Here is a 22,270-nt window from a genome sequence, read left to right as displayed (position 1 = left end):
AGGACTGGGTAAAGCAGACGTGGTACACGTACACCATGGAGTCCTACTCAGCCAGAAGCAAGGACAAAATACTTGCCACTGGCAACAACATGGATGGACCTTGAGAGTATCATGCTATGTGATACACGACAGACAGAAAAAGCAAAGCACCACATCACTTCACTCACGTGTGGGGTATCACACTGAAAGCAACACGGGAACAAACAAGAAAAACAAACATGCAAATTTCATCACAGAAAATCTCCAGGTTGTAGAGAGATCAGCACAATTTTGCATACAATTTTTCATATTGGAAAAAGGAGAAGCAATTCATCCATGTCAATCCTGAAAGAGTCAAAGAGGAATGGGAATAGAGTGCAGTGTGAACACAAAAACCTATGAGCCATGAAGGTGCTATTCAGAAATCTGAATAATTCAACAGATCACGCAACTCTGATACTATTTTGGCATGTTTGGTTTTCGCTACAATAGTTTTTGGTCCAGTTGCTGAGAACTCTCCATTTCTCCATTTTTTCATCAAAGGAAAAATAAAGAATGAAGATGGAAGAAGAAATTATAAAGATTCGATGATGTAGGTAAGCTTGGTGAGGGTCTTAAAGAAGAAAATGGAGAAAACATTTTCAAATAAGGCTCTAAAACTGGGGTGGGGACACTGGTCCGTGGCTCTATGAGGCCCATGAAGTAATGTGGCCTGGCCCTGCCAAGGCATTAGGACAGTTAATTACATGTTGGACCAAACAGCAGGCTAATCTGCATGGTCCCCAAATGACGGTATCAATGCCCACATGGCCCCGGGCAGGAAAAAGGTTCCCCACCCATGCCCTCACAGGCACGGACAGAGCGCGCAGCACGGTCACAGGGCACGGGCCACATCAATGCCAAAAGGCCCCGCGTAGGTACTCACCCCTGGCCCCGGAAGCGACAGACCTCGTTTCAGCCCTCTGTCTTGGCGAAACATGACAAAAAGCAAAGCAAAGACGGAGATTAGAAAACACTGAGTGTAGAAAAAAATCACAAAGAGCCGGAATGCGTTCCACGGTCACTGTGTCAACATACTGTTACTGATTTCCCAGGGGAAGGGAGAGGCAGAGAGTGGCAGAAACATCAATGATTCTCTCTCATCATTCATGAACCAGAACCTTGCGGCTCAATTCAGAGTAGGACACAGAGACCCAGATTTTGGGTTCCAGCCCCGGACAAGGGGGAGATGAGAGGGAACCTGCTGATGTTTCCATCCCAAATAAATGAATCTCAATTTCTCTCACACCATCCCCCCTCTCAATTTCTCCATAAAATCAATAGTAACAAAAAGAGGGTGCAAACATCACCCAAGGGCACACCTGCTCCCACATAAGACAAAAGACATCCACTCACCTTAAAGGTCAAGGCACCAGCCACCATTTTCCAGATGGTCGCTCTGCAAGACACAGTGACAGAAAAAAAAATCAGTAAAAACGGCCCTGCAGTACGGCCTTCTGGGAGAACACCCCCAAGAGCCCGTGACCAGGACCCGGCCACATTCACGAGAAACACGTCCTGGAGAGGCACATGGGATTCCCACAGGCACTGCTCACCTCAGAACTCAACTCCACTGTTTCCCTGGGAAGAGAGACGCCCCAACGTGGGGCCTCAAAAGGGACACAGACACAGGGTCTCAGATCACTCACACTGAACATTTATTTTGGTCATCATCGCCCTTCGAGACCATGCGTTCTCATCCTTGACCCAACCAAGGCCCGGCGCAGGCATCATCGGTACCACTGCACACTCGTCCTTTGCTCACCAGAGATGCTTCCTGGGACTGAGGGCACAGCAAGGTGGGCTTGAGGTCTGCACGGTTCCGACTCGGGAAGGAGCCTGACAGACAGAGCCCAGGAAGCTCTAGGCCAAATGAAGGCCATTTTTTTGCAACTCGACCTGAAAAGAGGAGTAACATGCCTTCTAAAGACCTAGCTTGTTCCAATGAAGCAGAGAAATTCTAAAAAAATTTGTACATTTATGTGCTGATGACCACTCCAAAAACAAGTAAAAAAGCAAAGAAATGAAACAATATGACCAAATAAACAAATAATAAGGAATCACAAAAATAATGCGCCAATGGAAATCGCGTCACAATGCATTCGACAACAACAACAAATCATAACCAGCCACACGAGTCTCAAAACACACACGCTTAAGGATTCCAAGAGAGCAGAAGAGGAGCCATACTGCTCCTGCTCGGGCGTGGTCCCCTTGGACACAGCAATCGGACGACATACCAACACTGACCAGGACATTCAGCATCCTTCCAGGAGAGGAGAGAATAGGGGAAGGTGTGGTGCTCAAGCTGGGTACTTGTCGCATGATTATCACATGACACTGTCATGGGCCCCCAAAAAAGGAGCACTTAGCCCCCTTTCAGTCGCATTCCTTTCAGAGAGGAGGCACGCCTTTGGCTTTGGATCAGCCCATTCCCACAAACTCAGAGTCACCGAGAATATAGTACAAGGGCCTCTATGGCCCAAAGAGAGCCTCCTGCTTAGTCTCATGCACACGTGCCCTGTGGCCAACACAAAAGTCATCCACTCACCTGAAACGTGAAGGCCACGACCACCATCTTGGGAGATGGTCGCACTGCAAGACACAACCAGAGGAGAGACGTTTTGTTCTAAGGGTCGGCCTCCGTGATGGCCACCTTCGAGGCTCTACTGGGCACCAAAGTCTCCGCTGAACGCAGAGAAGGCTACGATCACGTAGAAGCGATGGGGGAGAGGCATGTGCCATTCTCTCAGGAAGATGGCTGCCTCCACGACCCAATCCCATCGCTGGGGAGAAGCCTAAGTTAAGACTCCCCAAAACGGTGCCACCAAACTGTCACCCACAGGGGGCCTCAGCGTAATCCTTTTGTTCAGGATTTTTATGTCATCACCTCTCTTCAAGGCCCAGACCGCTTAGACATCATTGACCCAGAGACAGTACTTCCGGCCAATAGGAGACAGGACACGCGCTTATGCTCACCGGAGACGGGCCCGGGGACTGAGGACACTGCAAGGTGGGCTTCAGAGCTGCGTGCTTCCGACCCTGGGAGGAGCCTGACAGACCCAGGATGCTCTGGGCCCGTGGAAACACCATTTTCCCCCAGAACATCACCTGGACAAAGAGGAGTAGGACGGCCGCTAAGGGACCCATCTCTGCCCTCTGCGAACTGAAGCTAAGGCACGATGTCAGCTTATGCGCACATGATCAGGCCAACAACCAAGAAACGAAAGAGCAAAGAAATCCGTAACAAAAGCAGGAAATGCTCCAATGGAAAGCGGGGCACCATGGATTCTATGGGAACACAAACCACCAGCCACAGGATTGTCACTACACACATACACACGGCGTATTCCGAAGAGGCTGAGGAGTAGCCCTATGCTCACTCCTGGGCAGGGTCCTCTTGGACACAACAACCTTGTGATATGCCAACCGTGACCGTGACATTCAGCATCCACTCAGGAGAGGACAGGGGTGGTATGGTGCTCAAGCCGTGCACACATCACATGACACTTAGCGCCCTTTCAGTCCGATTCCTTCACGATAGGAGGGACATCTTTGGCATTGGGTCGGCCCATGCCCAAGGACCTACAGCCACCAAAAATGGAGAACGAGGGTCTCCCCTGCCCAAAGAGAGCCTCCTCTTAGGATCATGCACTCGTGCTCTCTGTCCAACACAAAAGACAGCCACTCACCTTGAACGTGGAAGGCCAAGACCACCATCTGCGGAGATGGCCGCACTGCAAGACACAACCAGAGGAGAGGTCTGGTTTAACAGGCGGCCTCTGGTCTTGCTCTCAGTGCATAACCATGGGGCACCAAACACATCCGTGAACATGGAGCAGGCCATGTGCACGTAGCAGAGATCGGGGAGAGGCACGCGGCATTCTCTCAAGAGTCTGCCCGCCTCGAGAACCCAATCCCATCGCTGGGGAGAACCCTAAGACTCCCCAACATGGTGCCACCAATCTGCCACCTGACTGGGCCTCAGCGTAATCCTATTGAGCATGATTTTTATGTCATCACCTAACTTCAAGATTAAGGGTTGTCATCATTGACCCAACGAAGGCACTCTGCAGGCATCGGGACCACTGCACACTCGTCCTTTGCTCACCAGAGATGCTTCCCGGGACTGAGGGCACAGCAAGGTGGGCTTGAGGTCTGCACGGTTCCGACTCGGGAAGGAGCCTGACAGACAGAGCCCAGGAAGCTCTAGGCCAAATGAAGGCCATTTTTTTTGCAACTCGACCTGAAACGAGGAGCAACATGCCTTCTAAAGACCTAGCTTGTTCCAATGAAGCAGAGAAATTCTAAAAAAATGTGTACATTTATGTGCTGATGACCACTCCAAAAACAAGTAAAAAAGCAAAGAAATGAAACAATATGACCAAATAAACAAATAATAAGGAATCACAAAAATAATGCGCCAATGGAAATCGCGTCACAATGCATTCGACAACAACAACAAATCATAACCAGCCACACGAGTCTCAAAACACACACGCTTAAGGATTCCAAGAGAGCAGAAGAGGAGCCATACTGCTCCTGCTTGGGCGTGGTCCCCTTGGACACAGGAATCGGACGACATACCAACACTGACCAGGACATTCAGCATCCTTCCAGGAGAGGAGAGAATAGGGGAAGGTGTGGTGCTCAAGCTGGGTACTTATCGCATGATTATCACATGACACTGTCATGGGCCCCCAAAAAAGGAGCACTTAGCCCCCTTTCAGTCGCATTCCCTTCAGAGAGGAGGGACGCCTTTGGCTTTGGATCAGCCCATTCCCACAAACTCAGAGTCACCGAGAATATAGTACAAGGGCCTCTATGGCCCAAAGAGAGCCTCCTGCTTAGTCTCATGCACACGTGCCCTGTGGCCAACACAAAAGTCATCCACTCACCTGAAACGTGAAGGCCACGACCACCATCTTGGGAGATGGTCGCACTGCAAGACACAACCAGAGGAGAGACGTTTTGTTCTAAGAGTCGGCCTCCGTGATGGCCACCTTCGAGGCTCTACTGGGCACCCAAGTCTCCGCTGAACGCGGAGAAGGCTACGATCACGTAGAAGCGATGGGGGAGAGGCATGTGCCATTCTCTCAGGAAGATGGCTGCCTCCACTACCCAATCCCATCGCTGGGGAGAAGCCTAAGTTAAGACTCCCCAACATGGTGCCACCAAACTGTCACCCACAGGGGGCCTCAGCGTAATCCTTTTGTTCAGGATTTTTATGTCATCACCTCTCTTCAAGGCCCAGACCGCTTAGACATCATTGACCCAGAGACAGTACTTCCGGCCAATAGGAGACAGGACACGCGCTTATGCTCACCGGAGACGGGCCCGGGGACTGAGGACACTGCAAGGTGGGCTTCAGAGCTGCGTGCTTCCGACCCTGGGAGGAGCCTGACAGACCCAGGATGCTCTGGGCCCGTGGAAACACCATTTTCCCCCAGAACATCACCTGGACAAAGAGGAGTAGGACGGCCGCTAAGGGACCCATCTCTGCCCTCTGCGAACTGAAGCTAAGGCACGATGTCAGCTTACGCGCACATGATCAGGCCAACAACCAAGAAACGAAAGAGCAAAGAAATCCATAACAAAAGCAGGAAATGCTCCAATGGAAAGCGGGGCACCATGGATTCTATGGGAACACAAACCACCAGCCACAGGATTGTCACTACACACATACACACGGCGTTTTCCGAAGAGGCTGAGGAGAAGCCCTATGCTCACTCCTGGGCAGGGTCCTCTTGGACACAACAACCTTGTGATATGCCAACCGTTCCCGTGATATTCAGCATCCACTCAGGAGAGGACAGGGGTGGTATGGTGCTCAAGCCGTGCACACATCACATGACACTTAGCGCCCTTTCAGTCCGATTCCTTCACGATAGGAGGGACATCTTTGGCATTGGGTCGGCCCATGCCCAAGGACCTACAGGCACCAAGAATGTAGTACGAGGGTCTCCCCTGCCCAAAGAGAGCCTCCTGTTAGGCTCATGCACTCGTGCTCTCTGTCCAACACAAAAGACAGCCACTCACCTTGAACGTGGAAGGCCACGACCACCATCTGCAGAGATGGCCGCACTGCAAGACACAACCAGAGGAGAGGTCTGGTTTAACAGGCGGCCTCTGGTCTTGCTCTCAGTGCATAACCATGGGGCACCAAACACATCCGTGAACATGGAGCAGGCCATGTGCACGTAGCAGAGATCGGGGAGAGGCACGCGGCATTCTCTCAAGAGTCTGCCCGCCTCGAGAACCCAATCCCATCGCTGGGGAGAACCCTAAGACTCCCCAACATGGTGCCACCAATCTGCCACCTGACTGGGCCTCAGCGTAATCCTATTGAGCATGATTTTTATGTCATCACCTCACTTCAAGATTAAGGGTTGTCATCATTGACCCAACGAAGGCACTCTGCAGGCATCGGGACCACTGCACACTCGTCCTTTGCTCACCAGAGATGCTTCCCGGGACTGAGGGCACAGCAAGGTGGGCTTGAGGTCTGCACGGTTCCGACTCGGGAAGGAGCCTGACAGACAGAGCCCAGGAAGCTCTAGGCCAAATGAAGGCCATTTTTTTGCAACTCGACCTGAAACGAGGAGCAACATGCCTTCTAAAGACCTAGCTTGTTCCAATGAAGCAGAGAAATTCTAAAAAAATTTGTACATTTATGTGCTGATGACCACTCCAAAAACAAGTAAAAAAGCAAAGAAATGAAACAATATGACCAAATAAACAAATAATAAGGAATCACAAAAATAATGCGCCAATGGAAATCGCGTCACAATGCATTCGACAACAACAACAAATCATAACCAGCCACACGAGTCTCAAAACACACACGCTTAAGGATTCCAAGAGAGCAGAAGAGGAGCCATACTGCTCCTGCTTGGGCGTGGTCCCCTTGGACACAGGAATCGGACGACATACCAACACTGACCAGGACATTCAGCATCCTTCCAGGAGAGGAGAGAATAGGGGAAGGTGTGGTGCTCAAGCTGGGTACTTGTCGCATGATTATCCCATGACACTGTCATGGGCCCCCAAAAAAGGAGCACTTAGCCCCCTTTCAGTCGCATTCCCTTCAGAGAGGAGGGACGCCTTTGGCTTTGGATCAGCCCATTCCCACAAACTCAGAGTCACCGAGAATATAGTACAAGGGCCTCTATGGCCCAAAGAGAGCCTCCTGCTTAGTCTCATGCACACGTGCCCTGTGGCCAACACAAAAGTCATCCACTCACCTGAAACGTGAAGGCCACGACCACCATCTTGGGAGATGGTCGCACTGCAAGACACAACCAGAGGAGAGACGTTTTGTTCTAAGAGTCGGCCTCCGTGATGGCCACCTTCGAGGCTCTACTGGGCACCCAAGTCTCCGCTGAACGCGGAGAAGGCTACGATCACGTAGAAGCGATGGGGGAGAGGCATGTGCCATTCTCTCAGGAAGATGGCTGCCTCCACTACCCAATCCCATCGCTGGGGAGAAGCCTAAGTTAAGACTCCCCAACATGGTGCCACCAAACTGTCACCCACAGGGGGCCTCAGCGTAATCCTTTTGTTCAGGATTTTTATGTCATCACCTCTCTTCAAGGCCCAGACCGCTTAGACATCATTGACCCAGAGACAGTACTTCCGGCCAATAGGAGACAGGACACGCGCTTATGCTCACCGGAGACGGGCCCGGGGACTGAGGACACTGCAAGGTGGGCTTCAGAGCTGCGTGCTTCCGACCCTGGGAGGAGCCTGACAGACCCAGGATGCTCTGGGCCCGTGGAAACACCATTTTCCCCCAGAACATCACCTGGACAAAGAGGAGTAGGACGGCCGCTAAGGGACCCATCTCTGCCCTCTGCGAACTGAAGCTAAGGCACGATGTCAGCTTACGCGCACATGATCAGGCCAACAACCAAGAAACGAAAGAGCAAAGAAATCCATAACAAAAGCAGGAAATGCTCCAATGGAAAGCGGGGCACCATGGATTCTATGGGAACACAAACCACCAGCCACAGGATTGTCACTACACACATACACACGGCGTTTTCCGAAGAGGCTGAGGAGAAGCCCTATGCTCACTCCTGGGCAGGGTCCTCTTGGACACAACAACCTTGTGATATGCCAACCGTTCCCGTGACATTCAGCATCCACTCAGGAGAGGACAGGGGTGGTATGGTGCTCAAGCCGTGCACACATCACATGACACTTAGCGCCCTTTCAGTCCGATTCCTTCACGATAGGAGGGACATCTTTGGCATTGGGTCGGCCCATGCCCAAGGACCTACAGGCACCAAGAATGTAGTACGAGGGTCTCCCCTGCCCAAAGAGAGCCTCCTGTTAGGCTCATGCACTCGTGCTCTCTGTCCAACACAAAAGACAGCCACTCACCTTGAACGTGGAAGGCCACGACCACCATCTGCAGAGATGGCCGCACTGCAAGACACAACCAGAGGAGAGGTCTGGTTTAACAGGCGGCCTCTGGTCTTGCTCTCAGTGCATAACCATGGGGCACCAAACACATCCGTGAACATGGAGCAGGCCATGTGCACGTAGCAGAGATCGGGGAGAGGCACGCGGCATTCTCTCAAGAGTCTGCCCGCCTCGAGAACCCAATCCCATCGCTGGGGAGAACCCTAAGACTCCCCAACATGGTGCCACCAATCTGCCACCTGACTGGGCCTCAGCGTAATCCTATTGAGCATGATTTTTATGTCATCACCTCACTTCAAGATTAAGGGTTGTCATCATTGACCCAACGAAGGCACTCTGCAGGCATCGGGACCACTGCACACTCGTCCTTTGCTCACCAGAGATGCTTCCCGGGACTGAGGGCACAGCAAGGTGGGCTTGAGGTCTGCACGGTTCCGACTCGGGAAGGAGCCTGACAGACAGAGCCCAGGAAGCTCTAGGCCAAATGAAGGCCATTTTTTTGCAACTCGACCTGAAACGAGGAGCAACATGCCTTCTAAAGACCTAGCTTGTTCCAATGAAGCAGAGAAATTCTAAAAAAATTTGTACATTTATGTGCTGATGACCACTCCAAAAACAAGTAAAAAAGCAAAGAAATGAAACAATATGACCAAATAAACAAATAATAAGGAATCACAAAAATAATGCGCCAATGGAAATCGCGTCACAATGCATTCGACAACAACAACAAATCATAACCAGCCACACGAGTCTCAAAACACACACGCTTAAGGATTCCAAGAGAGCAGAAGAGGAGCCATACTGCTCCTGCTTGGGCGTGGTCCCCTTGGACACAGGAATCGGACGACATACCAACACTGACCAGGACATTCAGCATCCTTCCAGGAGAGGAGAGAATAGGGGAAGGTGTGGTGCTCAAGCTGGGTACTTGTCGCATGATTATCCCATGACACTGTCATGGGCCCCCAAAAAAGGAGCACTTAGCCCCCTTTCAGTCGCATTCCCTTCAGAGAGGAGGGACGCCTTTGGCTTTGGATCAGCCCATTCCCACAAACTCAGAGTCACCGAGAATATAGTACAAGGGCCTCTATGGCCCAAAGAGAGCCTCCTGCTTAGTCTCATGCACACGTGCCCTGTGGCCAACACAAAAGTCATCCACTCACCTGAAACGTGAAGGCCACGACCACCATCTTGGGAGATGGTCGCACTGCAAGACACAACCAGAGGAGAGACGTTTTGTTCTAAGAGTCGGCCTCCGTGATGGCCACCTTCGAGGCTCTACTGGGCACCCAAGTCTCCGCTGAACGCGGAGAAGGCTACGATCACGTAGAAGCGATGGGGGAGAGGCATGTGCCATTCTCTCAGGAAGATGGCTGCCTCCACTACCCAATCCCATCGCTGGGGAGAAGCCTAAGTTAAGACTCCCCAACATGGTGCCACCAAACTGTCACCCACAGGGGGCCTCAGCGTAATCCTTTTGTTCAGGATTTTTATGTCATCACCTCTCTTCAAGGCCCAGACCGCTTAGACATCATTGACCCAGAGACAGTACTTCCGGCCAATAGGAGACAGGACACGCGCTTATGCTCACCGGAGACGGGCCCGGGGACTGAGGACACTGCAAGGTGGGCTTCAGAGCTGCGTGCTTCCGACCCTGGGAGGAGCCTGACAGACCCAGGATGCTCTGGGCCCGTGGAAACACCATTTTCCCCCAGAACATCACCTGGACAAAGAGGAGTAGGACGGCCGCTAAGGGACCCATCTCTGCCCTCTGCGAACTGAAGCTAAGGCACGATGTCAGCTTACGCGCACATGATCAGGCCAACAACCAAGAAACGAAAGAGCAAAGAAATCCATAACAAAAGCAGGAAATGCTCCAATGGAAAGCGGGGCACCATGGATTCTATGGGAACACAAACCACCAGCCACAGGATTGTCACTACACACATACACACGGCGTTTTCCGAAGAGGCTGAGGAGAAGCCCTATGCTCACTCCTGGGCAGGGTCCTCTTGGACACAACAACCTTGTGATATGCCAACCGTTCCCGTGACATTCAGCATCCACTCAGGAGAGGACAGGGGTGGTATGGTGCTCAAGCCGTGCACACATCACATGACACTTAGCGCCCTTTCAGTCCGATTCCTTCACGATAGGAGGGACATCTTTGGCATTGGGTCGGCCCATGCCCAAGGACCTACAGGCACCAAGAATGTAGTACGAGGGTCTCCCCTGCCCAAAGAGAGCCTCCTGTTAGGCTCATGCACTCGTGCTCTCTGTCCAACACAAAAGACAGCCACTCACCTTGAACGTGGAAGGCCACGACCACCATCTGCAGAGATGGCCGCACTGCAAGACACAACCAGAGGAGAGGTCTGGTTTAACAGGCGGCCTCTGGTCTTGCTCTCAGTGCATAACCATGGGGCACCAAACACATCCGTGAACATGGAGCAGGCCATGTGCACGTAGCAGAGATCGGGGAGAGGCACGCGGCATTCTCTCAAGAGTCTGCCCGCCTCGAGAACCCAATCCCATCGCTGGGGAGAACCCTAAGACTCCCCAACATGGTGCCACCAATCTGCCACCTGACTGGGCCTCAGCGTAATCCTATTGAGCATGATTTTTATGTCATCACCTCACTTCAAGATTAAGGGTTGTCATCATTGACCCAACGAAGGCACTCTGCAGGCATCGGGACCACTGCACACTCGTCCTTTGCTCACCAGAGATGCTTCCCGGGACTGAGGGCACAGCAAGGTGGGCTTGAGGTCTGCACGGTTCCGACTCGGGAAGGAGCCTGACAGACAGAGCCCAGGAAGCTCTAGGCCAAATGAAGGCCATTTTTTTTGCAACTCGACCTGAAACGAGGAGCAACATGCCTTCTAAAGACCTAGCTTGTTCCAATGAAGCAGAGAAATTCTAAAAAAATGTGTACATTTATGTGCTGATGACCACTCCAAAAACAAGTAAAAAAGCAAAGAAATGAAACAATATGACCAAATAAACAAATAATAAGGAATCACAAAAATAATGCGCCAATGGAAATCGCGTCACAATGCATTCGACAACAACAACAAATCATAACCAGCCACACGAGTCTCAAAACACACACGCTTAAGGATTCCAAGAGAGCAGAAGAGGAGCCATACTGCTCCTGCTTGGGCGTGGTCCCCTTGGACACAGGAATCGGACGACATACCAACACTGACCAGGACATTCAGCATCCTTCCAGGAGAGGAGAGAATAGGGGAAGGTGTGGTGCTCAAGCTGGGTACTTGTCGCATGATTATCCCATGACACTGTCATGGGCCCCCAAAAAAGGAGCACTTAGCCCCCTTTCAGTCGCATTCCCTTCAGAGAGGAGGGACGCCTTTGGCTTTGGATCAGCCCATTCCCACAAACTCAGAGTCACCGAGAATATAGTACAAGGGCCTCTATGGCCCAAAGAGAGCCTCCTGCTTAGTCTCATGCACACGTGCCCTGTGGCCAACACAAAAGTCATCCACTCACCTGAAACGTGAAGGCCACGACCACCATCTTGGGAGATGGTCGCACTGCAAGACACAACCAGAGGAGAGACGTTTTGTTCTAAGAGTCGGCCTCCGTGATGGCCACCTTCGAGGCTCTACTGGGCACCCAAGTCTCCGCTGAACGCGGAGAAGGCTACGATCACGTAGAAGCGATGGGGGAGAGGCATGTGCCATTCTCTCAGGAAGATGGCTGCCTCCACTACCCAATCCCATCGCTGGGGAGAAGCCTAAGTTAAGACTCCCCAACATGGTGCCACCAAACTGTCACCCACAGGGGGCCTCAGCGTAATCCTTTTGTTCAGGATTTTTATGTCATCACCTCTCTTCAAGGCCCAGACCGCTTAGACATCATTGACCCAGAGACAGTACTTCCGGCCAATAGGAGACAGGACACGCGCTTATGCTCACCGGAGACGGGCCCGGGGACTGAGGACACTGCAAGGTGGGCTTCAGAGCTGCGTGCTTCCGACCCTGGGAGGAGCCTGACAGACCCAGGATGCTCTGGGCCCGTGGAAACACCATTTTCCCCCAGAACATCACCTGGACAAAGAGGAGTAGGACGGCCGCTAAGGGACCCATCTCTGCCCTCTGCGAACTGAAGCTAAGGCACGATGTCAGCTTACGCGCACATGATCAGGCCAACAACCAAGAAACGAAAGAGCAAAGAAATCCATAACAAAAGCAGGAAATGCTCCAATGGAAAGCGGGGCACCATGGATTCTATGGGAACACAAACCACCAGCCACAGGATTGTCACTACACACATACACACGGCGTTTTCCGAAGAGGCTGAGGAGAAGCCCTATGCTCACTCCTGGGCAGGGTCCTCTTGGACACAACAACCTTGTGATATGCCAACCGTTCCCGTGATATTCAGCATCCACTCAGGAGAGGACAGGGGTGGTATGGTGCTCAAGCCGTGCACACATCACATGACACTTAGCGCCCTTTCAGTCCGATTCCTTCACGATAGGAGGGACATCTTTGGCATTGGGTCGGCCCATGCCCAAGGACCTACAGGCACCAAGAATGTAGTACGAGGGTCTCCCCTGCCCAAAGAGAGCCTCCTGTTAGGCTCATGCACTCGTGCTCTCTGTCCAACACAAAAGACAGCCACTCACCTTGAACGTGGAAGGCCACGACCACCATCTGCAGAGATGGCCGCACTGCAAGACACAACCAGAGGAGAGGTCTGGTTTAACAGGCGGCCTCTGGTCTTGCTCTCAGTGCATAACCATGGGGCACCAAACACATCCGTGAACATGGAGCAGGCCATGTGCACGTAGCAGAGATCGGGGAGAGGCACGCGGCATTCTCTCAAGAGTCTGCCCGCCTCGAGAACCCAATCCCATCGCTGGGGAGAACCCTAAGACTCCCCAACATGGTGCCACCAATCTGCCACCTGACTGGGCCTCAGCGTAATCCTATTGAGCATGATTTTTATGTCATCACCTCACTTCAAGATTAAGGGTTGTCATCATTGACCCAACGAAGGCACTCTGCAGGCATCGGGACCACTGCACACTCGTCCTTTGCTCACCAGAGATGCTTCCTGGGACTGAGGGCACAGCAAGGTGGGCTTGAGGTCTGCACGGTTCCGACTCGGGAAGGAGCCTGACAGACAGAGCCCAGGAAGCTCTAGGCCAAATGAAGGCCATTTTTTTGCAACTCGACCTGAAACGAGGAGTAACATGCCTTCTAAAGACCTAGCTTGTTCCAATGAAGCAGAGAAATTCTAAAAAAATTTGTACATTTATGTGCTGATGACCACTCCAAAAACAAGTAAAAAAGCAAAGAAATGAAACAATATGACCAAATAAACAAATAATAAGGAATCACAAAAATAATGCGCCAATGGAAATCGCGTCACAATGCATTCGACAACAACAACAAATCATAACCAGCCACACGAGTCTCAAAACACACACGCTTAAGGATTCCAAGAGAGCAGAAGAGGAGCCATACTGCTCCTGCTTGGGCGTGGTCCCCTTGGACACAGGAATCGGACGACATACCAACACTGACCAGGACATTCAGCATCCTTCCAGGAGAGGAGAGAATAGGGGAAGGTGTGGTGCTCAAGCTGGGTACTTGTCGCATGATTATCACATGACACTGTCATGGGCCCCCAAAAAAGGAGCACTTAGCCCCCTTTCAGTCGCATTCCTTTCAGAGAGGAGGGACGCCTTTGGCTTTGGATCAGCCCATTCCCACAAACTCAGAGTCACCGAGAATAGAGTACAAGGGCCTCTATGGCCCAAAGAGAGCCTCCTGCTTAGTCTCATGCACACGTGCCCTGTGGCCAACACAAAAGTCATCCACTCACCTGAAACGTGAAGGCCACGACCACCATCTTGGGAGATGGTCGCACTGCAAGACACAACCAGAGGAGAGACGTTTTGTTCTAAGAGTCGGCCTCCGTGATGGCCACCTTCGAGGCTCTACTGGGCACCCAAGTCTCCGCTGAACGCGGAGAAGGCTACGATCACGTAGAAGCGATGGGGGAGAGGCATGTGCCATTCTCTCAGGAAGATGGCTGCCTCCACTACCCAATCCCATCGCTGGGGAGAAGCCTAAGTTAAGACTCCCCAACATGGTGCCACCAAACTGTCACCCACAGGGGGCCTCAGCGTAATCCTTTTGTTCAGGATTTTTATGTCATCACCTCTCTTCAAGGCCCAGACCGCTTAGACATCATTGACCCAGAGACAGTACTTCCGGCCAATAGGAGACAGGACACGCGCTTATGCTCACCGGAGACGGGCCCGGGGACTGAGGACACTGCAAGGTGGGCTTCAGAGCTGCGTGCTTCCGACCCTGGGAGGAGCCTGACAGACCCAGGATGCTCTGGGCCCGTGGAAACACCATTTTCCCCCAGAACATCACCTGGACAAAGAGGAGTAGGACGGCCGCTAAGGGACCCATCTCTGCCCTCTGCGAACTGAAGCTAAGGCACGATGTCAGCTTATGCGCACATGATCAGGCCAACAACCAAGAAACGAAAGAGCAAAGAAATCCATAACAAAAGCAGGAAATGCTCCAATGGAAAGCGGGGCACCATGGATTCTATGGGAACACAAACCACCAGCCACAGGATTGTCACTACACACATACACACGGCGTTTTCCGAAGAGGCTGAGGAGAAGCCCTATGCTCACTCCTGGGCAGGGTCCTCTTGGACACAACAACCTTGTGATATGCCAACCGTTCCCGTGACATTCAGCATCCACTCAGGAGAGGACAGGGGTGGTATGGTGCTCAAGCCGTGCACACATCACATGACACTTAGCGCCCTTTCAGTCCGATTCCTTCACGATAGGAGGGACATCTTTGGCATTGGGTCGGCCCATGCCCAAGGACCTACAGGCACCAAGAATGTAGTACGAGGGTCTCCCCTGCCCAAAGAGAGCCTCCTGTTAGGCTCATGCACTCGTGCTCTCTGTCCAACACAAAAGACAGCCACTCACCTTGAACGTGGAAGGCCACGACCACCATCTGCAGAGATGGCCGCACTGCAAGACACAACCAGAGGAGAGGTCTGGTTTAACAGGCGGCCTCTGGTCTTGCTCTCAGTGCATAACCATGGGGCACCAAACACATCCGTGAACATGGAGCAGGCCATGTGCACGTAGCAGAGATCGGGGAGAGGCACGCGGCATTCTCTCAAGAGTCTGCCCGCCTCGAGAACCCAATCCCATCGCTGGGGAGAACCCTAAGACTCCCCAACATGGTGCCACCAATCTGCCACCTGACTGGGCCTCAGCGTAATCCTATTGAGCATGATTTTTATGTCATCACCTCACTTCGAGATTAAGGGTTGTCATCATTGACCCAACGAAGGCACTCTGCAGGCATCGGGACCACTGCACACTCGTCCTTTGCTCACCAGAGATGCTTCCTGGGACTGAGGGCACAGCAAGGTGGGCTTGAGGTCTGCACGGTTCCGACTCGGGAAGGAGCCTGACAGACAGAGCCCAGGAAGCTCTAGGCCAAATGAAGGCCATTTTTTTGCAACTCGACCTGAAACGAGGAGCAACATGCCTTCTAAAGACCTAGCTTGTTCCAATGAAGCAGAGAAATTCTAAAAAAATTTGTACATTTATGTGCTGATGACCACTCCAAAAACAAGTAAAAAAGCAAAGAAATGAAACAATATGACCAAATAAACAAATAATAAGGAATCACAAAAATAATGCGCCAATGGAAATCGCGTCACAATGCATTCGACAACAACAACAAATCATAACCAGCCACACGAGTCTCAAAACACACACGCTTAAGGATTCCAAGAGAGCAGAAGAGGAGCCATACTGCTCCTGCTTGGGCGTGGTCCCCTTGGACACAGGAATCGGACGACATACCAACACTGACCAGGACATTCAGCATCCTTCCAGGAGAGGAGAGAATAGGGGAAGGTGTGGTGCTCAAGCTGGGTACTTGTCGCATGATTATCACATGACACTGTCATGGGCCCCCAAAAAAGGAGCACTTAGCCCCCTTTCAGTCGCATTCCTTTCAGAGAGGAGGGACGCCTTTGGCTTTGGATCAGCCCATTCCCACAAACTCAGAGTCACCGAGAATAGAGTACAAGGGCCTCTATGGCCCAAAGAGAGCCTCCTGCTTAGTCTCATGCACACGTGCCCTGTGGCCAACACAAAAGTCATCCACTCACCTGAAACGTGAAGGCCACGACCACCATCTTGGGAGATGGTCGCACTGCAAGACACAACCAGAGGAGAGACGTTTTGTTCTAAGAGTCGGCCTCCGTGATGGCCACCTTCGAGGCTCTACTGGGCACCCAAGTCTCCGCTGAACGCGGAGAAGGCTACGATCACGTAGAAGCGATGGGGGAGAGGCATGTGCCATTCTCTCAGGAAGATGGCTGCCTCCACTACCCAATCCCATCGCTGGGGAGAAGCCTAAGTTAAGACTCCCCAACATGGTGCCACCAAACTGTCACCCACAGGGGGCCTCAGCGTAATCCTTTTGTTCAGGATTTTTATGTCATCACCTCTCTTCAAGGCCCAGACCGCTTAGACATCATTGACCCAGAGACAGTACTTCCGGCCAACAGGAGACAGGACACGCGCTTATGCTCACCGGAGACGGGCCCGGGGACTGAGGACACTGCAAGGTGGGCTTCAGAGCTGCGTGCTTCCGACCCTGGGAGGAGCCTGACAGACCCAGGATGCTCTGGGCCCGTGGAAACACCATTTTCCCCCAGAACATCACCTGGACAAAGAGGAGTAGGACGGCCGCTAAGGGACCCATCTCTGCCCTCTGCGAACTGAAGCTAAGGCACGATGTCAGCTTATGCGCACATGATCAGGCCAACAACCAAGAAACGAAAGAGCAAAGAAATCCATAACAAAAGCAGGAAATGCTCCAATGGAAAGCGGGGCACCATGGATTCTATGGGAACACAAACCACCAGCCACAGGATTGTCACTACACACATACACACGGCGTTTTCCGAAGAGGCTGAGGAGAAGCCCTATGCTCACTCCTGGGCAGGGTCCTCTTGGACACAACAACCTTGTGATATGCCAACCGTGACCGTGACATTCAGCATCCACTCAGGAGAGGACAGGGGTGGTATGGTGCTCAAGCCGTGCACACATCACATGACACTTAGCGCCCTTTCAGTCCGATTCCTTCACGATAGGAGGGACATCTTTGGCATTGGGTCGGCCCATGCCCAAGGACCTACAGCCACCAAAAATGGAGAACGAGGGTCTCCCCTGCCCAAAGAGAGCCTCCTGTTAGGCTCATGCACTCGTGCTCTCTGTCCAACACAAAAGACAGCCACTCACCTTGAACGTGGAAGGCCACGACCACCATCTGCAGAGATGGCCGCACTGCAAGACACAACCAGAGGAGAGGTCTGGTTTAACAGGCGGCCTCTGGTCTTGCTCTCAGTGCATAACCATGGGGCACCAAACACATCCGTGAACATGGAGCAGGCCATGTGCACGTAGCAGAGATCGGGGAGAGGCACGCGGCATTCTCTCAAGAGTCTGCCCGCCTCGAGAACCCAATCCCATCGCTGGGGAGAACCCTAAGACTCCCCAACATGGTGCCACCAATCTGCCACCTGACTGGGCCTCAGCGTAATCCTATTGAGCATGATTTTTATGTCATCACCTCACTTCGAGATTAAGGGTTGTCATCATTGACCCAACGAAGGCACTCTGCAGGCATCGGGACCACTGCACACTCGTCCTTTGCTCACCAGAGATGCTTCCTGGGACTGAGGGCACAGCAAGGTGGGCTTGAGGTCTGCACGGTTCCGACTCGGGAAGGAGCCTGACAGACAGAGCCCAGGAAGCTCTAGGCCAAATGAAGGCCATTTTTTTGCAACTCGACCTGAAACGAGGAGCAACATGCCTTCTAAAGACCTAGCTTGTTCCAATGAAGCAGAGAAATTCTAAAAAAATTTGTACATTTATGTGCTGATGACCACTCCAAAAACAAGTAAAAAAGCAAAGAAATGAAACAATATGACCAAATAAACAAATAATAAGGAATCACAAAAATAATGCGCCAATGGAAATCGCGTCACAATGCATTCGACAACAACAACAAATCATAACCAGCCACACGAGTCTCAAAACACACACGCTTAAGGATTCCAAGAGAGCAGAAGAGGAGCCATACTGCTCCTGCTTGGGCGTGGTCCCCTTGGACACAGGAATCGGACGACATACCAACACTGACCAGGACATTCAGCATCCTTCCAGGAGAGGAGAGAATAGGGGAAGGTGTGGTGCTCAAGCTGGGTACTTGTCGCATGATTATCACATGACACTGTCATGGGCCCCCAAAAAAGGAGCACTTAGCCCCCTTTCAGTCGCATTCCTTTCAGAGAGGAGGGACGCCTTTGGCTTTGGATCAGCCCATTCCCACAAACTCAGAGTCACCGAGAATATAGTACAAGGGCCTCTATGGCCCAAAGAGAGCCTCCTGCTTAGTCTCATGCACACGTGCCCTGTGGCCAACACAAAAGTCATCCACTCACCTGAAACGTGAAGGCCACGACCACCATCTTGGGAGATGGTCGCACTGCAAGACACAACCAGAGGAGAGACGTTTTGTTCTAAGAGTCGGCCTCCGTGATGGCCACCTTCGAGGCTCTACTGGGCACCCAAGTCTCCGCTGAACGCGGAGAAGGCTACGATCACGTAGAAGCGATGGGGGAGAGGCATGTGCCATTCTCTCAGGAAGATGGCTGCCTCCACTACCCAATCCCATCGCTGGGGAGAAGCCTAAGTTAAGACTCCCCAACATGGTGCCACCAAACTGTCACCCACAGGGGGCCTCAGCGTAATCCTTTTGTTCAGGATTTTTATGTCATCACCTCTCTTCAAGGCCCAGACCGCTTAGACATCATTGACCCAGAGACAGTACTTCCGGCCAATAGGAGACAGGACACGCGCTTATGCTCACCGGAGACGGGCCCGGGGACTGAGGACACTGCAAGGTGGGCTTCAGAGCTGCGTGCTTCCGACCCTGGGAGGAGCCTGACAGACCCAGGATGCTCTGGGCCCGTGGAAACACCATTTTCCCCCAGAACATCACCTGGACAAAGAGGAGTAGGACGGCCGCTAAGGGACCCATCTCTGCCCTCTGCGAACTGAAGCTAAGGCACGATGTCAGCTTATGCGCACATGATCAGGCCAACAACCAAGAAACGAAAGAGCAAAGAAATCCATAACAAAAGCAGGAAATGCTCCAATGGAAAGCGGGGCACCATGGATTCTATGGGAACACAAACCACCAGCCACAGGATTGTCACTACACACATACACACGGCGTTTTCCGAAGAGGCTGAGGAGAAGCCCTATGCTCACTCCTGGGCAGGGTCCTCTTGGACACAACAACCTTGTGATATGCCAACCGTGACCGTGACATTCAGCATCCACTCAGGAGAGGACAGGGGTGGTATGGTGCTCAAGCCGTGCACACATCACATGACACTTAGCGCCCTTTCAGTCCGATTCCTTCACGATAGGAGGGACATCTTTGGCATTGGGTCGGCCCATGCCCAAGGACCTACAGGCACCAAGAATGTAGTACGAGGGTCTCCCCTGCCCAAAGAGAGCCTCCTGTTAGGCTCATGCACTCGTGCTCTCTGTCCAACACAAAAGACAGCCACTCACCTTGAACGTGGAAGGCCACGACCACCATCTGCAGAGATGGCCGCACTGCAAGACACAACCAGAGGAGAGGTCTGGTGTAACAGGCGGCCTCTGGTCTTGCTCTCAGTGCATAACCATGGGGCACCAAACACATCCGTGAACATGGAGCAGGCCATGTGCACGTAGCAGAGATCGGGGAGAGGCACGCGGCATTCTCTCAAGAGTCTGCCCGCCTCGAGAACCCAATCCCATCGCTGGGGAGAACCCTAAGACTCCCCAACATGGTGCCACCAATCTGCCACCTGACTGGGCCTCAGCGTAATCCTATTGAGCATGATTTTTATGTCATCACCTCACTTCGAGATTAAGGGTTGTCATCATTGACCCAACGAAGGCACTCTGCAGGCATCGGGACCACTGCACACTCGTCCTTTGCTCACCAGAGATGCTTCCTGGGACTGAGGGCACAGCAAGGTGGGCTTGAGGTCTGCACGGTTCCGACTCGGGAAGGAGCCTGACAGACAGAGCCCAGGAAGCTCTAGGCCAAATGAAGGCCATTTTTTTGCAACTCGACCTGAAACGAGGAGTAACATGCCTTCTAAAGACCTAGCTTGTTCCAATGAAGCAGAGAAATTCTAAAAAAATTTGTACATTTATGTGCTGATGACCACTCCAAAAACAAGTAAAAAAGCAAAGAAATGAAACAATATGACCAAATAAACAAATAATAAGGAATCACAAAAATAATGCGCCAATGGAAATCGCGTCACAATGCATTCGACAACAACAACAAATCATAACCAGCCACACGAGTCTCAAAACACACACGCTTAAGGATTCCAAGAGAGCAGAAGAGGAGCCATACTGCTCCTGCTTGGGCGTGGTCCCCTTGGACACAGGAATCGGACGACATACCAACACTGACCAGGACATTCAGCATCCTTCCAGGAGAGGAGAGAATAGGGGAAGGTGTGGTGCTCAAGCTGGGTACTTGTCGCATGATTATCACATGACACTGTCATGGGCCCCCAAAAAAGGAGCACTTAGCCCCCTTTCAGTCGCATTCCTTTCAGAGAGGAGGGACGCCTTTGGCTTTGGATCAGCCCATTCCCACAAACTCAGAGTCACCGAGAATATAGTACAAGGGCCTCTATGGCCCAAAGAGAGCCTCCTGCTTAGTCTCATGCACACGTGCCCTGTGGCCAACACAAAAGTCATCCACTCACCTGAAACGTGAAGGCCACGACCACCATCTTGGGAGATGGTCGCACTGCAAGACACAACCAGAGGAGAGACGTTTTGTTCTAAGAGTCGGCCTCCGTGATGGCCACCTTCGAGGCTCTACTGGGCACCCAAGTCTCCGCTGAACGCGGAGAAGGCTACGATCACGTAGAAGCGATGGGGGAGAGGCATGTGCCATTCTCTCAGGAAGATGGCTGCCTCCACTACCCAATCCCATCGCTGGGGAGAAGCCTAAGTTAAGACTCCCCAACATGGTGCCACCAAACTGTCACCCACAGGGGGCCTCAGCGTAATCCTTTTGTTCAGGATTTTTATGTCATCACCTCTCTTCAAGGCCCAGACCGCTTAGACATCATTGACCCAGAGACAGTACTTCCGGCCAACAGGAGACAGGACACGCGCTTATGCTCACCGGAGACGGGCCCGGGGACTGAGGACACTGCAAGGTGGGCTTCAGAGCTGCGTGCTTCCGACCCTGGGAGGAGCCTGACAGACCCAGGATGCTCTGGGCCCGTGGAAACACCATTTTCCCCCAGAACATCACCTGGACAAAGAGGAGTAGGACGGCCGCTAAGGGACCCATCTCTGCCCTCTGCGAACTGAAGCTAAGGCACGATGTCAGCTTATGCGCACATGATCAGGCCAACAACCAAGAAACGAAAGAGCAAAGAAATCCATAACAAAAGCAGGAAATGCTCCAATGGAAAGCGGGGCACCATGGATTCTATGGGAACACAAACCACCAGCCACAGGATTGTCACTACACACATACACACGGCGTTTTCCGAAGAGGCTGAGGAGAAGCCCTATGCTCACTCCTGGGCAGGGTCCTCTTGGACACAACAACCTTGTGATATGCCAACCGTGACCGTGACATTCAGCATCCACTCAGGAGAGGACAGGGGTGGTATGGTG

At 52.3% G+C, this 22,270-nt stretch overlaps 1 long non-coding RNA gene, 9 other non-coding genes and 9 pseudogenes across 11 annotated transcripts; all 19 read right to left on the bottom strand.

The window, feature by feature from the left end:
- Positions 1–903: 903 nt before the first annotated feature.
- Positions 904–2,608, bottom strand: LOC129148346 (uncharacterized). Of its 2 annotated transcripts, none has more exons than XR_008555413.1 (3): positions 2,570–2,608; positions 1,375–1,417; positions 904–941 (listed from the first exon to the last, which is right to left on the bottom strand). It is a non-coding gene; the product is annotated as an uncharacterized LOC129148346 (long non-coding RNA). The 2 variants fall into 2 exon arrangements; XR_008555412.1 differs by lacking the exon at positions 2,570–2,608 and adding an exon at positions 1,784–1,902.
- LOC114229064 (small nucleolar RNA SNORD115) lies at positions 1,650–1,727 on the bottom strand. Its single transcript, XR_003615160.1, has one exon. It is a non-coding gene; the product is annotated as a small nucleolar RNA SNORD115 (small nucleolar RNA).
- A 256-nt stretch (positions 2,609–2,864) lies between the features above and the next one.
- Positions 2,865–2,947, bottom strand: LOC129148459 (small nucleolar RNA SNORD115; annotated as a pseudogene).
- Positions 2,948–3,997: 1,050 nt separating this feature from the next.
- Positions 3,998–4,076, bottom strand: LOC129148436 (small nucleolar RNA SNORD115). Its single transcript, XR_008555460.1, has one exon. It is a non-coding gene; the product is annotated as a small nucleolar RNA SNORD115 (small nucleolar RNA).
- A 1,135-nt stretch (positions 4,077–5,211) lies between these two features.
- Positions 5,212–5,294, bottom strand: LOC129148458 (small nucleolar RNA SNORD115; annotated as a pseudogene).
- A 1,050-nt stretch (positions 5,295–6,344) lies between these two features.
- On the bottom strand, positions 6,345–6,423 carry LOC129148424 (small nucleolar RNA SNORD115). The gene has a single exon (XR_008555448.1). It is a non-coding gene; the product is annotated as a small nucleolar RNA SNORD115 (small nucleolar RNA).
- A 1,134-nt stretch (positions 6,424–7,557) lies between these two features.
- LOC129148457 (small nucleolar RNA SNORD115) lies at positions 7,558–7,640 on the bottom strand (annotated as a pseudogene).
- Positions 7,641–8,690: 1,050 nt separating this feature from the next.
- LOC129148423 (small nucleolar RNA SNORD115) lies at positions 8,691–8,769 on the bottom strand. Its single transcript, XR_008555447.1, has one exon. It is a non-coding gene; the product is annotated as a small nucleolar RNA SNORD115 (small nucleolar RNA).
- Positions 8,770–9,903: 1,134 nt separating this feature from the next.
- On the bottom strand, positions 9,904–9,986 carry LOC129148456 (small nucleolar RNA SNORD115; annotated as a pseudogene).
- A 1,050-nt stretch (positions 9,987–11,036) lies between these two features.
- Positions 11,037–11,115, bottom strand: LOC129148422 (small nucleolar RNA SNORD115). Its single transcript, XR_008555446.1, has one exon. It is a non-coding gene; the product is annotated as a small nucleolar RNA SNORD115 (small nucleolar RNA).
- Positions 11,116–12,250: 1,135 nt separating this feature from the next.
- On the bottom strand, positions 12,251–12,333 carry LOC129148455 (small nucleolar RNA SNORD115; annotated as a pseudogene).
- A 1,050-nt stretch (positions 12,334–13,383) lies between these two features.
- On the bottom strand, positions 13,384–13,462 carry LOC129148421 (small nucleolar RNA SNORD115). The gene has a single exon (XR_008555445.1). It is a non-coding gene; the product is annotated as a small nucleolar RNA SNORD115 (small nucleolar RNA).
- Positions 13,463–14,596: 1,134 nt separating this feature from the next.
- Positions 14,597–14,679, bottom strand: LOC129148454 (small nucleolar RNA SNORD115; annotated as a pseudogene).
- A 1,050-nt stretch (positions 14,680–15,729) lies between these two features.
- LOC129148435 (small nucleolar RNA SNORD115) lies at positions 15,730–15,808 on the bottom strand. The gene has a single exon (XR_008555459.1). It is a non-coding gene; the product is annotated as a small nucleolar RNA SNORD115 (small nucleolar RNA).
- A 1,134-nt stretch (positions 15,809–16,942) lies between these two features.
- On the bottom strand, positions 16,943–17,025 carry LOC129148453 (small nucleolar RNA SNORD115; annotated as a pseudogene).
- Positions 17,026–18,075: 1,050 nt separating this feature from the next.
- Positions 18,076–18,154, bottom strand: LOC129148434 (small nucleolar RNA SNORD115). The gene has a single exon (XR_008555458.1). It is a non-coding gene; the product is annotated as a small nucleolar RNA SNORD115 (small nucleolar RNA).
- Positions 18,155–19,288: 1,134 nt separating this feature from the next.
- LOC129148452 (small nucleolar RNA SNORD115) lies at positions 19,289–19,371 on the bottom strand (annotated as a pseudogene).
- A 1,050-nt stretch (positions 19,372–20,421) lies between these two features.
- On the bottom strand, positions 20,422–20,500 carry LOC129148433 (small nucleolar RNA SNORD115). Its single transcript, XR_008555457.1, has one exon. It is a non-coding gene; the product is annotated as a small nucleolar RNA SNORD115 (small nucleolar RNA).
- A 1,134-nt stretch (positions 20,501–21,634) lies between these two features.
- Positions 21,635–21,717, bottom strand: LOC129148451 (small nucleolar RNA SNORD115; annotated as a pseudogene).
- Positions 21,718–22,270: the final 553 nt, after the last annotated feature.

This window comes from Eptesicus fuscus, chromosome 25 (genome assembly GCF_027574615.1).
Source record: "Eptesicus fuscus isolate TK198812 chromosome 25, DD_ASM_mEF_20220401, whole genome shotgun sequence".
NCBI classification, from domain to species: domain Eukaryota; kingdom Metazoa; phylum Chordata; class Mammalia; order Chiroptera; family Vespertilionidae; genus Eptesicus; species Eptesicus fuscus.
This window is presented reverse-complemented; position numbering and strand designations above follow the sequence as displayed.